Source organism: Rhinoraja longicauda, chromosome 28, assembly GCF_053455715.1.
Source record: "Rhinoraja longicauda isolate Sanriku21f chromosome 28, sRhiLon1.1, whole genome shotgun sequence".
Taxonomy (NCBI): domain Eukaryota; kingdom Metazoa; phylum Chordata; class Chondrichthyes; order Rajiformes; family Arhynchobatidae; genus Rhinoraja; species Rhinoraja longicauda.
In genome coordinates this window covers 1,495,610-1,510,311 of record NC_135980.1, presented here as the reverse complement: position 1 = coordinate 1,510,311, position 14,702 = coordinate 1,495,610, and the positions used below count along the sequence as shown (strand labels likewise).

Genomic DNA, 14,702 nt, shown 5'->3' with positions numbered 1-14,702 from the left:
GATTGCCTTTCCAATCTGCCCAAGACTAATTTGTGAAATCATTAAACATAGTCATACTGAAAGCTTGTAGAATTTTATTCAATGTAGCAAAGGATGTTCTCAGCAAAAAACAGTGGAAATACTTTTTTGATTTACATCTCAGTACTTTTGCGAGAAAGAGAATCCTACTGTTGTGTTTGCATACCATGCTTACAAGGGAGTCTGATTACAGATGGTAAAGATTTAAGGGAATGTACCATTCTCATTAACTTTGAATACATTTGTGATTGGAATTAAAATTGTGACTTGACCCTGAACAGAAAGTTTGCAGTCAACAGGGCAGCTCAAGAATGTTTTTACAGTTGTTTTGCAGAATGTTTTTTGCATGTTGATGAAGAAGCTTTTTTATATTTTTCAAACCAGATATTGGGGAAAAATTTCAATACTGATTCCACATCCTAAAATTTGTCAGGTTTTTTTATGTTAGTGGAATTGCTCAGTAGAGTGCTTCAGTATATTTGGATTTTAATGAACATCAATGATTTTTATACTTGCTGGATTTCTCATTGTGCCAGGAGTAGGCCATTTGGCCCTTCGAGCCATTCAATGTGATCATGGCTGATCATTCACAATCAGTACCTCGTTCCTGCCTTCTCCCTGACTCCGCTATTGTGGAGATCTGTCCTTTTCCTTTGTTTCAGCCATTATATTCCGCATAAGCTTTGCAGCATTGTGTGCTAGGCACATGCTTGAGGCTCTCTCACTTTCTTTCCCACACCTGCTTGAGGCTACGTAATCACAAAAATGCTGAGCTTGCTAAAGCTAGTAGTAATCAGTAGCCCAAGACGGCAGAATGTTCCAGCAATGATGAGTTTCATAGGGGCAGAGGACGGGCGTATGGGAATTTAAGGGGCCGCGACAGACAAAACAGCCCAGGACCGTTTGGCAACCCACAGGGGTCGCAGGGGCCGATGCAGAATTACCCTGCTAGTTACCATAACCCTAACCCCTGGACACCCGGTCAGGACTGACTGGGCCAAATGAGAGTGGGCTCCAGGAGCCAGGACGAGCCCACCCTCGAATTAAAGATACAGGACACATGGCACACTTTCCTCATTGATACGGGAGCTGCGGTCTCTTCCGTCCAAAGCCACATCAACTTACCCAAGTCCACACACGTCCAGCGCCTTGTTGGGTTTGAGGGGCGACCTCAAGATTACCCAAGTTTGTGCCGTTTCTGATTATTGTCATCCAACTGACCGCGAACGAGAAGTCGTACTCGACACTATCATTAAGAGCTCTATCTAACTCTCTCTTGAATGCATCCAGAGAATTGGCATCCACTGCTTCCTGAGGCAGAGAATTCCACCGATTTACAATGCTGAGTGAAAAAGTTTTTCCTCATCTCCGTTCTAAATGACCTACCCCTTATTCTTAAACTGTGGCCCCTGGTTCTGGACTCCCCCAACATTGGGAACATGTTTCCTGCCTCTAGCGTGTCCAATCCCTTAATAATCGTATATGTTTCAATAAGATCCCCTCGCATCCTTCTAGATTCCAGTGTATACAAGCCTATTCCAGTGTATACATACGACAGTCCCGCCATTCCGGGAATTAACCTAGTGAACCTACACTGCATTCCCTCAGTGGAGTTGCCTGTTTTTCATAAGGACAGGATCATTTTGCCACATAACAAGTAATATATTAAGTTTAGTTTAGAGATACAATGTGAAAACAGGCACTTCGGCCCACAGAGTCCGCACCGGCCAATAAACACCCTTACACTACCCTAGACACTGGGAATAACCTACAGAAGCCAATTAACCTACAAACCTGCATGTCTTCAGAGTGAGGGAGTAAACCGGAGCACCCGGAGAAAACCGACGCAGTCACAGGGAGAACGTAAAAACTTTGTATACGCAGCTCCCGTAGTCAGGATTGAACCCTAGTCTCAGGCGCTATAAGGTGGCAACTCTGCTATTGTGCCACAGTGGAACAATTCAGGTGGCATGTATTTTCTAAATTGAATTTAGGCACACAATGGGATAGCTGTTAGGACAGAAAGAGTCGTTGAACATTATGCAAAGTATTTAGATATCTATATATTTTAACAGTTGCTTATGTACACAGTCTATGAAAGAAGGCACACATGGAGTGCTGAATAATGAAGGGCATAGATAGTGCTGATATGGAGAGGATGTTTCCAGTAGTGGGAGAGTCTAGGACGAGAGGCCACGGCCTCGGAATAAAAGGACGTACCTTTTAGAATGGTGATGGGGAGGAATTTCTTACGCCAGAGGGTGGCGAATCTGTGGAAATCATTACCGTAGACAGCTGTGGAGGTCGTCATTGGGTATTTTTGTTGGTCGTAATAATTTAGTTATTAATTAATTATTAATCTTGATTAGTAAGGGCATCGGGTTACTGGGAGAGGCCAGGAGAATGGGGTTGAGAAGGAAAAATAGATCAGCCATGATCAAATGGTGGAGTGGACTCGATGGACCGAGAAGCTTAACTCTGCTCCTATGTCTCATGATATGATTTTATGATTCAGATAGCATCGTTTTAAATGTGGTGCAGGGTATTCATGCATAGCACATGTTGTGGGTACATGATGTTTTGAGGTCAGACCAAAGGATTGTTTAGTCTGCTCCCTGATATTTCATCCTGACTGTCTCTGATCTCCCTGCCTCTCCTTCCTTCAGTTTGCAAGCAAACAGCGGTCATAATTACTGCTGGTTCCCGCTTGATACCAGTACAGCTTCATCTTTGGGCTGCTATCGGCTTCTACTAAATATGTGTACAGCTTTGTCTATGGGCACAAGTGTGGCGCCCAGTGAAGGCTATGCTAAAGTGTTTCATTTGTTCCAGTATCACAGGAGAAATAAATGGGATTTGCAGATAAGAAACTGTTCAAAATTTGTTTGGGGTTTTAAATTTTCAACCTCCGTAAAATAATTCATTTCTGAAAGATTCCCCTTAGAAAATTAAACTTTCAGTGCGAGAGAGGTTGTTAGTCAATAATCAGGCTCATCAGGGCGGCACGGTAGCGCAGCAGGGCGGCACGGTAGCGCAGCGGTAGAGTTGCTGCTTTACAGCGAATGCAGCGCCGGAGACTCAGGTTCGATCCTGACTACGGGTGCTGCACTGTAAGGAGTTTGTACGTTCTCCCCGTGACCTGCGTGGGTTTTCTCCGAGATCTTCGGTTTCCTCCCACACTCCAAAGACGTACAGGTATGTAGGTTAATTGGCTGGGTAAAATGTAAAAATTGTCCCTAGTGGGTGTAGGATAGTGTTAATGTACGGGGATCGCTGAGCGGCACGGACTTGGAGGGCCGAAAAGGCCTGTTTCCGGCTGTATATATATGATGATATGATATGATATTGAAAAATGTACTTGCTCATGAATACAATTGAGCTATTTTCTTTTCTTGATGCGTTCAGAGTGACTCATGGAGGAAGTACAGCAGATTTATTTCAATAGGTGGTACAGAGGATTGAACCAGGGCCTCTAACGCTGTGCTACCATGCCACCCTATTGTCAGCATTGAAATAATTACGATTTAATCCAACCATCTTTCCTTGGTCCATGCCATGCTCCTATCCTGTTAACTGAAATTTGTATCATTAATTTCTCTATCAACATCTTGCCTCGCTACTGCATTAGATCCAGTCCACCTGCCAATCTAATTTAAAACCACCTGACTAGCACTCGCAGATTGACACCCACCAGGATATTGGTTCCCGTCCAGGTCGCTCTGTGCGAGAAAAGATCTTCTCGGTCCAAATAATGGTCCGGATAATGGTCCAAATAATCTAAATCCATGCCCCTAGTCTCACCTCCTCAGCTTTGCTTCCACCGGTCGTCTCTTGCTGTTCCTACCCTCACTGATACATGGCATAGCCTGGAGATCACTACACCCGAGGTCCTTACGTTTGAACCTTTTGCCTAACTCCCTATATTCATTAGTGAAATAACGAAATCATTCTTTAAGTTGCCAAAAAACTACATATTCGGATCCTGATGAAATTAATTTCCTTTGAAACACAAGGAACAGAAAGAAATTCCAGAGTAAATACAAGCTGTAATTTTAGGCCAGGAAATCGGGATGCTGATTGTTCAGTAACCTATAATAAAGCATAAGGTAAACATTCAAGTTCTGGAAGCAATACAGAAAGGTTATGGGGCTAACATCTAGTGCCAAAGGATTTAATTAAGAGGAAAGACTGGAAAAGCTAGTACTCATTAATTTTGAAAGGGTTGACAGTGGTGCCTTATAAAACGTAGAAGGGCAAAACTCGACTACTATTTCCAAAGTATCACTTGTGAAAGACTAATTTAAAGTCTGTGTGACTAATTTGGTTTTCAAATAAAAATAATAAAGATTTGATGTGCATTCTGGGCATGTTTGTAGAAGGGATGATCTTGAAAATGATAACCAATATATTTGAAGGAAGGAGATTTGGGTTTTCCTTTATGAAACAGGGAAGATTAAGAGCTTTCTATACCGAGTTATGTGTTGTCTGTTGGATTGTAGTGCAGAGTGGAGCTGTGTGCAGCTCCCACAAGCCTCCAGGGTGATGCGTTGCCTCCCTGGTGCCAGGGTCCTGGATGTCTTTGAGCGGCTGCAGAGGTCATTGTGCATGTTGGTACGAGTCCTATGGAGTGAATATAGGGAGTTAAACGTAAAGTTAAAAAACTGGACCTCGTGTAGTAATCTCTGGATTCCTCCCTGTGTCACCTGCTGGTGAGGGCAGAAAAAGTAAGATGGGATGGGTGAATGAGTGGCTCAGGAGTTGGTGCAGAGGGCGAGGATTCAGGATTGTGGATCATTCGGATCTCTTTTGTGGCAGAGATGACCTGTACCTTATCATGTATCGAATCGCTGTAAATGGATTGATTGTAATCGTGTATTGTCCTTCTGCTGACTGGTTAGTAGGCAAGAAAAAGCTTTCCATTGTTCCTTGGTACACATGACAATAAAATAAACCAAACCAGAGGGAAGAGTTGCATCTAAACTGGAGGGGGACCAATATTCTTGCAGGGAGGATCGCTGGTGCTACAATGGAGGGTTTAGCATTTATACTGGAGTGACAATGAAGTGGGAACAGAACAGCTGCTCAACAAATGGAAGGACTGATGGAAAGGCAGAGGTCAGGACCTGTAAGTCTTGAAGAAAAGGACAAACCGGGATAAAGGAAGGCATTCGGTGAAACTAATGGGCCTGAAGCGTATTTATTTCAATGCACGTAGTAATCATGGATAAAGCAGATGAACTTTGAGCCAAGATCAGTGTTTGGGACGATGATATTGTGGCCATTACGGAGACGGTTGAGAGAGGGGCATGACTGGCAGCTGAACGTTCCAGGGTCGAGATGTTTCAGACGTGCGAGAGAGGGGGTTAAAGGCAGTGGAGGAGTTGCTCTACTAATCAAGGAGAATGTAATGGCAGCACTCTTAAGAGGACCTTCTGGAGGGTTTGTCCGCTGATGTGATGTGGATCGAGCTCAAAAATAAGAAATGTTAATGGGAGTGTACTGTAGGCTTGCCAATAGCCAGCAGGAGATGAGAACGGATGTGTCGACAGATTACGGAAAGATAGAAAAGCAACAAAGTTGCCGTAGTGCGTGACGTTAACCTTCCCCTAATATTGGCTGGGACCTGCTTTGTGCAAAAGAGTTGGGCAGAGCAGAATTGTAAGGTGTATCCAAGAGACTTTCCTGAAACAATATGTAGACAGTCCAATCTGAGAAGCAAACCATTTTGGGGATAGTGATCACTACAAGTTTGAAGATTGTTTTGAATAGGGATAAGCCGGGACTTTGGGGGATGGTATTAAATTGTAGTAAGGCAGAACAAGGCATTATTAGCCAGGAGCTAGAGAGAGTAATTAGGAGCAGTTGTTCTAGGATAAGCCGATATCTGACATGTGGGAGGTGTTTAAAGGCCATTTGATGAATGTTCAGGACCAGCGTGTTCCAGTAAGGCAGAGGGATAAGGATGGCAAGGTAAGGGATCTGTGGATGACCAAACAGATTATAAATTTAGTCAAAAAGAGAAAGGAAGTATATTTAACTTTTAAGTAGATGAAATCAGACAGGGCCTTTGAGATATATAAAGCAAGTAGGAAAGAATGCAAGGGCCAAGAGGGGGCCATGAAATGTCTTTGGGTTGGATTAAATAGAATCCCAAGGTATTTTATACCTGTATTAAAAACGAGGGGATATTAAAATGCAAGGGCAGTTTGAGATCAAGAAGGTGTTGGGGCTCTCGAAGAGCATTGAAGTGGATAACTCTCTAGGGCCTGGTCCCAGGTTATAAGAGATGCTAAAGAGGAGAATGCAGAGGATTTTGTCTAATATCTTTGCAACTACTCTAGCTGCAAGCAAAGAACTGGAGAACTGGAGAATAGCTAATGTTCCTTTAAGAAGCGATGTAGGGATAATCCAAGGAATTGTAAACTAGGAACCTCTCGTCAGAGGTAGTGACACGATTGGAGAGGAGTCTTCGGGACAGGGTTTACTATTTGGAAGAGAATGGGTTAATTAGGGACTGTGGGCGTGGGTTTGTCACAGCAGGCCATGCATTACGAACGTGTTTTTTGAGGAGGTGGCAAAGGTGATGGAGCCCTCTGCATTTGATAAAGTGCCTGATCCAGAAGATCAGGGAGTCATGGGATTTACGGTGACTTGGTCATATGGATTCAGAACTGTCTTACTCGTAGAAGGCAGAGGGTTGTGGTGGAAGGGTGTAGTTCTGGCTGGCGGTCTGTAACTGGTGGAGTTCCACAGGAGTCTGTGCTGGGACATGTTTGTGATAAATGGCTTTGACATAAACGTCGATGGGTTGGCTGGTAAATTTGCAGATAACACCGATTGTTGGAGTTGCGGTGAGGAAGGTTGTCTTTGTGTACAGCAGGATATAGATACTACAAAAATGGGTGGAGAAATAGCAAATGGAGTTTAATTCAAGCCAGTGCTAGGTGTTGCATATTGGGAGGTCAAATGTAGGAAGGTATATGGTTAATGGTAAGACCCTTAACAGCATTGATGTGCAGAGGGTTTTGGGTTCGAAGTCCATAACGCCCTGAAAGTGGCAACACAAATAGATGGAGTGTTTAAAGAAGGCATATGGTATGTTTGCATTCATTGGTCGGGGCATTGAGTAATAGTCAGGAAGTTATGATGCAGCTGTCAGTTTGGTTTGGTTATACGTGCAGTTCTGGTCACCCCAATACAGGATGGATGTGGAGGCTTTGGAAAGGATGCAGAGAAGGTTTACCAGAATGGTACCTGAACTACAAGGAGATTTAACTACAAGGAGAGATTGGATAAATTGGATTGTTTTCACTGAAATGCCTGAGGTTCAAGTATTTAAAATTGAGAGGCATAAATAGGGTAAACGGTCAGAACCTTTCTCCCAGGGTGGAAATGACAAAGACAAGAAGGCATAGATTTGAGGAGAGAGGGGCAATGTTTAAAGGAGATGTGTGGGGCAATTCTTTTTTAACACAGGAGGAGGTGGGTGCATGAAATACACTTCTAGGGATGGTGGTGGCCGCAGATATGATGGTGGCTTTTCAGAGGATTTTAGATGGACACGTGTATGGATCATGTGCAGGCAGAGGAGATTACTTATCTTGACAACATGTTCTTCACAGACATTGTAGGCCAAACGACCTGTTCCTGTGCTGTGCTCTTCTGTTCTATGTTTTAACTATAAAAATAACTTGTTTCTAAAAATATTGACACATTTTGCAAGAACAAGTAGGTTTATCTCCTGCTTCCAATCCAACAATTTAATCTTTTATAATCTAGCTGTATTTAGAGCTTATCCATCAAACTATCTTGCAGATGTGATATTAATTGAAGCTCTTCTGTGATGTGCTACGAAAGGTTGCGCATTAATCCCTGAACCATCATAATGTTAATGAGCATAATCATAGTTATTCATCCAAGTGCTATATATATGTGTGCAAATTAACTGTCGTCTTTGCCTCTAAACTAAAATGGATAATTTTTAAAGAGTATTGTAAACATTTGAGGAAGAAAAGGCAGCTGAAATTGTTCCAGTTAGATCCCAGGAATGATTGAGTTAACATATGATGAGAGTTTCATAGCACTGGGCCTGTACGCGCTGAAATTTAGACGGATGAGGGGGGACCTCATTGAAATTTATGGAATAGGAAAAGGCCTGGATAGAGTGGATGTGGAGAGGATGTTTCCACTAGTGGGAGAGTAGAGCCAGAGGCTGTAGCCTCAGAATAAAAGGATGTACCATAGGAAAGGAGATGAGGAGGAATTTCTTTAGTCAGAGGGTGGTAAATGTGTAGAAATTATTGCCACAGAAGGCTGTGGAGGCCAAGACAATGGATATTTTTAAGGCAGAGATAGATAGATTTGTGATTGGTGTGGGTGTCGGAGGTTATGGGGCGAAGGCAGGAGAATGGTGTTCAGAGGGAAAGATAGATCAGCCATGGCAGAGTAGACTTGAAGGGCTGAATTACCTAATTTTGTTCCTATCATATACGAACTTATGAACTAGTTTGCTTTCAACTGTACCTCCATGGAGAATGTCCACTTGGTATAATTGGTGCTCGCTGTTATGAAAGTCACATCAGTACCAAATCTATCCTAACTTGAAATGAGGACTAAGAAAGGATATTGAATGCTATTCTTTGCGTCAATGGTTGGTATACCTGATCAAAGGGAGCAAAGCTAATCCAGATAACTAAGCACTGAACAACATCGCAATTTTAATTGGGCATCATGGCAACGTCCGCATACTTTGTCGAGTCGGCTATGAACAACTGCTTTCCTTGTCCGCTGCTTTCCAAGGTCCAGTGTCCTTACCAGAAGAGTTCTGCCATTTGACCCGGTTACAATGAAGGCATGGCGGTAATTCCTTGGCCAAGATGGTGTATGGCTTTGAAGGAAATTTGAAAGTGTTGATGTTCCCATTTGACTTGCAGCTTTATAGGACTGTAGTTAGGCTGCATTTTGGAGTATTGTGTACAGTCCCAACACAGGAAGGATGCGGAGGCTTTGGAACGGGCAAAGAGGAGGTTTATCAGAATGACATACAATACGATACAGTAGAACTTTATTTATCCCAGGAGGGCAATTGGTATGCCAACAGTCATAAAACACAAGATACATGAAGCATGAAATTAAAATGACACGTGGAAAGGATTGGGGATATGCAAAGATTGGGAGGGGGCGGGAGGGGAGTCAGTCTACCCTACGACAGAAGGAGGAGGAGTTGAACAGTTTGACAGCCACAGGGGAAAAAGGATCTCCTATGGCATTCTGTGCTGCATCTTGGTGGAACCAGTCTGTTGCTGAAGGTGCTCCTCAGGTTGACCAGTGTGTCATGGAGGGGGTGGACTGTATTGTCCAAGATGCTCCGCGGTTTGAGGAGCATCCTCCCCTCCAAGACCACCTCCCATGAATCCAACTCAGTCCCCAGGACGGAGCCAGCCTTCCTGATGAGTTTGTTAATCCTGTTGGCGTCCGCAGTTGCTGCCCTGATGCCCCAGCACGCGCCAGCGAAGAAGATGGCACTGGCTACCACCGATTGGTAGGACATCAGCAGCTTCTTACTGCAGACGTTGAAGGAGCAGAGCTTTCTCAAAAAGTACAGCTGGCTTTGTCCTATCCTGTACAGGGCCTCAGCGTTTCTGGACCAGGAAGGCCCAGGTGTATGAAGGAACTGCAGATGCTGGTTTATACCGAAGATAGATGCAAAATGCAGGAGTAACTCAGCGGGTCAGACAGCATCTTTGGAGTAAAGGAATAGGTGAAGTTTCTGGTTAGAACCCTTCTTCAGATTGAAATAAAGAGGTGGACGGGGGAGGGAGGGCACTGGAGGCAGGAAAGGGCAGAACTAGACAGGGCCGGCAACAGATGACCTCAGGAAAGGTGGAGTCCATAATGGGCCATTGTGGCCATTACCAGAATGATGCCTGGATTATGAGGGATTAACTACAAAGGGAGGTTGGAAGACAAATTGTTTTCTTTGGCACGCCGGAAGTTGCGGGGAGACTTGACAGAGGTATTTAAAAATTATGAGAGGCATAGATAAGGTAGGCGGTAACAATCTTTTTCCCAGGATGGAAAAATCAAATACCAGAAGGGCAAAGATTAAAGACGTGTGGAACAGGTTTTTTTTTTGCACAGGGTGGTGAGTGCCCACACTCCCAGCTGTAGTGGTTGAAGCAGCAATGTTGGTGCCATTTAAGACTTTTTGATATGATTCTGATATGGAGGGATATGGGTTATGTGTAGATAGATAAGTGATGATCTTCGCGTCATGTTTGACCCAGACTTTGTGGGCCGAAGGGCCTGTTCTTGCACTGAACTATTCTATGTTCTATGATTACCATTTTTGCTGCCCTAGATGAACATGGATTAAGATAGTGCTTCTGAAAAATACTTTGTGCTTTACTGTGTATTTTGTTGACAGTAACAGCTAAAGCCGTGTGCAATGGCTGTATGGCGAATGTTTAGAATGGAGGATTAGATGTTTATGCACCAGGCTGCTTGCTCCAGATCAAAGTTGAGCTTCGATGTTGTAGGAGCTGCACTTATCATATCATATATATACAGCGCGGAAACAGGCCTTTTCGGCCCACCAAGTCCGCGCCGCCCAGCGATCCCCGTACATTAACACTATCCTACACCCACTAGGGACAATTTTTACATTTACCCAGCCAATTAACCTACATACCTGTACGTCTTTGGAATGTGGGAGGAAACCGAAGATCTCGGAGAAAACCCACGCAGGTCACGGGGAGAACGCACAAAACTCCTTACAGTGCAGCACCCGTAGTCAGGATCGAACCTGAGCTGCATTCGCTGTAAAGCAGCAACTCTACCGCTGCGCTACCGTGGGGAGATTTCATTCCCAGCATGTATTTTAGATGGTAATAATGCTTTGAGTTTAGAGATCAGTGACTCATGCAGATCAGTGGCAATCTCATTTCTGCAGCCGGTCCAATTCTCTTCCCCAAGTATATTCGAGTTCCATGATGATAATATAGACACAAAAATGCGGCAGCAACTCAGCGAGTTAATAAGCAGCTTCTCTGGTGAAAATGGACAGGTGACGTTTTGGGTCAGGACCCTCTTGAAGGAGAAGAAGAAGGGTCCCAACTCAACATCACCTATCCATTTCCTCCAGAGATGCTGCCGATCCTGCAGAGTTACTTCAACTGTTGAAGAAGGATCCTAACCTGAAAGATCGCCTCTCCATTTTCTCCAGAGAAGCTGCCTGACCTTCTGAGTTACTCCAGTATTTTTTGTGTCTGGTATAAATCAGCATCCGCATTTCCTTGTTTCTCCGTCCACAGTGATGATATTGAAAGAAGGGCTTCCACCTCAAAGTAAAAATTGGCTAGGATTTTTTTTTAATACTCTATCAGAGGTGGATAAAACCAGGTTTAGTATAAAGGGGAAGAGATTCAAATGTGTATTGTCTTCAACTAGAGAGTGGTATGCATTGTCTGAGAGAGTGGTTGAAGCAGGAGCACTGATTACATTTTAGTGTCTAGGTGAACACTTGAATAGCTTTGGCACAGAGGGCTGCTGACCAAGTGCCTAACATGGATGACTTGGGCAGAATGGTTGTTTCCATGCTGTATGGTTCTATGAATAAATAATTCATGATAGTAAACACACTATATAAATATCTGTTCAAATTTAAGATATAATATTAAAGTCGGGATGATGCTTGCAATTCTTTTGAACTCAACAAGTTTGGGTTTTAATCTGTGACAAGCTCTCATTTATCTTTATTCTTGGCATCGCTGTAAATAATACTTGAAATGAAACAATTTGAGCATTTTGCTTTGAATATGCATATAGAATCTATTGTTGCTTATCTTAAGAAGTCATGTACAAGATGGCATTTCAGAGGGATCTGCTTGGTCAGATAGTTTCCAGAGGTGTACTTTCATGCTGTTGAGAACAATGGGTGAACCCGGTGTGGGGGGGGGGGCTGAGAGAACAAAGGAGGGCCCGGTGGGGGTTGGGGTGCCACGAACGAAGGGGCAACTGGGGTGGGTGCTGCTGCTACGTGCATCGGCAGCCAGTGGATAGGACTCTTCGGTACATTTGTAACTTTCCTGGCGCCACACAGGTGACTCTTGTGTACAGTCTAGGTTGTATGCAAAACAAAGCATTTCACTGTAAATGTGATGATAAAATATCATTTATTCATTCATGTGCACATTTTGTGATATAGATTTGAGTAGATCTTGAAAAAAGATTGGAAGTTCCTTTGTGATTGAGGTTTTGATAAATTAATGGCCATATGCATCCGTTTTTAATTTTTCTATTTTTAACTATTTTTCCTGCACTCTGGTGTTATTCAGCACGGTCCAGCTCGTGCCTACCAACCATGATGTCCTGTGTCAGTCATCTAGTCCCATCTATCTGCCTGTATTTGCTCCATATCCCTCTGAACCTTTCCGATCCATGTACCTGTCCAAGTGCCTTTTAAATATTGTTCTTGTACCTGCCTCAACTTCCTCCTCTGGCAACTCATTCCAAATATCCACCACTATCTGAGTGAAAAAAGTTGCTCCTCTGGTTCCAATTAAATCCTTCCCCTCTCAACTTAAACCTCCGTCCTCTGGTTCTTCTCCCCCTACCCTGGGTAAAAGACCTTATTAATTTCCCTCATGATTTATTACTTGTAGATTTTTGATTTTCTGGATTAAATGTTAAATTTGAACATTAGTTGCATTTTATTGCAGCTCTGGTGTTCTTATTGCAAGCTGTCCCACATCAGACTCTGCAGGTTTTGGGAGCATCTTGGCTACCAGATTAGCAGCATGAACATACTGACTTGTAATTACTGGCTCTGCCATGAAATCTTGAAACCATTGAAGATACATTGTTACTGTGAGCTTTTATTATATCAAAGATATGTTGTTTTACCCTTGGTTATGGCATATGTTGAATTGTATTCTGAATCTTTTATATACTAGTGGTAAAGGATATTAAGCACCACTCTCTTAAGGCCCCATTCTCTTTTCTCTATACATGCTCCCCCTTGGCCAAATCATTCAAAGGCACGGCATTTCTTTCCACTGCTATGCCGATGACACTCAGCTTTACCTCCCCCTGAAACCCAACAACCAGTCAAATTTAAACAGCCTCTCACACTGCCTTGAGGACATAAAATGTTGGATGGCACAGAACTTCCTCCAATTAAATGAGAGCAAGTCTGAGGTCATCCTATTCGGCCCCCCCGACTCCATCAAATTGATAACAGGCAGTCTTGGAAGCCTATCCTGCCTAGTCAAACCGCATGTCAAAAACCTCGGCATGATATTTGACTCTGCATTAAAATTTGATAAGCAAGTCAACGCTGTGGTAAAAGCCAGCTTCTTCCAACTTCGAACCATAGCTAAAATCAAACCTTTCCTCAAATTCGACGACACAGAAAAAATCATTCACGCTTTCATTTCCTCCCGCCTAGACTACTGCAACTCCCTATACACTGGGATCAGCCAATCTTCCCTGTCCCGCCTGCAACTGGTCCAAAACGCCGCAGCGAGACTCCTGACGGGTACCCGTAAAAGGGACCACATCACCCCGATTCTGGCCTCTCTCCACTGGCTCCCTGTACGGTACAGAATCAACTTCAAGCTCCTCCTATTCACGTATAAAGCCCTAAATGGACACTCCCCCCCCTACATCAAAAAGCTTCTAACCCCCCTCTCTAACTCCAGGTCCCTCAGATCGGCCGACTTGGGGCTATTCACTATCCCACGGTCTAGGCTTAAACTCAGGGGTGACCGCGCTTTTGCGGTTGCAGCTCCTAGACTGTGGAACAGCATCCCTCTCCCGATCAGAACTGCCCCCTCCATAGACTCCTTTAAGTCCAGGCTCAAAACATATTTCTACTCCCTAGCGTTTGAGGCTCATTGAGGAGGCGCTGTGAACTGTTTGCGTGCTACTGTATGTTTTCATTTTTTTTTTCTATTGGAACCTAATCAAATGTACAGCACTTTGGTCAACGTGGGTTGTTTTTAAATGTGCTATACAAATAAACTTGACTTGACTTGACCACATTTGGTGGAGTTAAATACGGGTAATAAAGGCATTAAATGTTGGAAAAGACATTGACAGCATTTATTTCGAAAAGACTAGAATATAAAAACAGGGATGTAATGCTGTGGCTTTATACGGCCCTGGTTAGACTGCATTTGGAGTATCATATCATATCATATATATACAGCCGGAAACAGGCCTTTTCGGCCCTCCAAGTCCGTGCCGCCCAGTGATCCCCGTACATTAACACTATCCTACACCCACTAGGGACAATTTTTACATTTACCCAGCCAATTAACCTACATACCTGCACGTCTTTGGAGTGTGGGAGGAAACCGAAGATCTCGGAGAAAACCCACGCAGGTCACGGGGAGAACGTACAACTGAGCAGTTTTTATCCCAATATCTGAGGAAGGATGTGCCGGTGTTGGAGAGGGTCCAGAGGAGGTTTGCGAGTTAACATATGATTGGGTTAACATATGGTGAGCGTTTGATGACACTGGGCCTGTACTTGCCGAGTGAAAGGCTTGGATAGAGTGGATGTGGACAAGATGTTTTCATTAGTGGGAGAGTCTAGGAGCAGAGGCCATTGCCTCAGAATAAAAGGATGTAGCTTTAGAAAGGAGATGAGGCAGAATTTCTTTAGTAAATCTGTGGATTTC

The 14,702-nt window shown here is 43.7% G+C and overlaps 1 protein-coding gene across 1 annotated transcript in view; it reads left to right on the top strand.

The window, feature by feature from the left end:
- The window catches only part of LOC144607456 (alpha/beta hydrolase domain-containing protein 17B-like), a 71,091-nt gene that overhangs the window by 35,990 nt on the left and 20,399 nt on the right, over nucleotides 1-14,702 (top strand). The window lies entirely within an intron of this gene.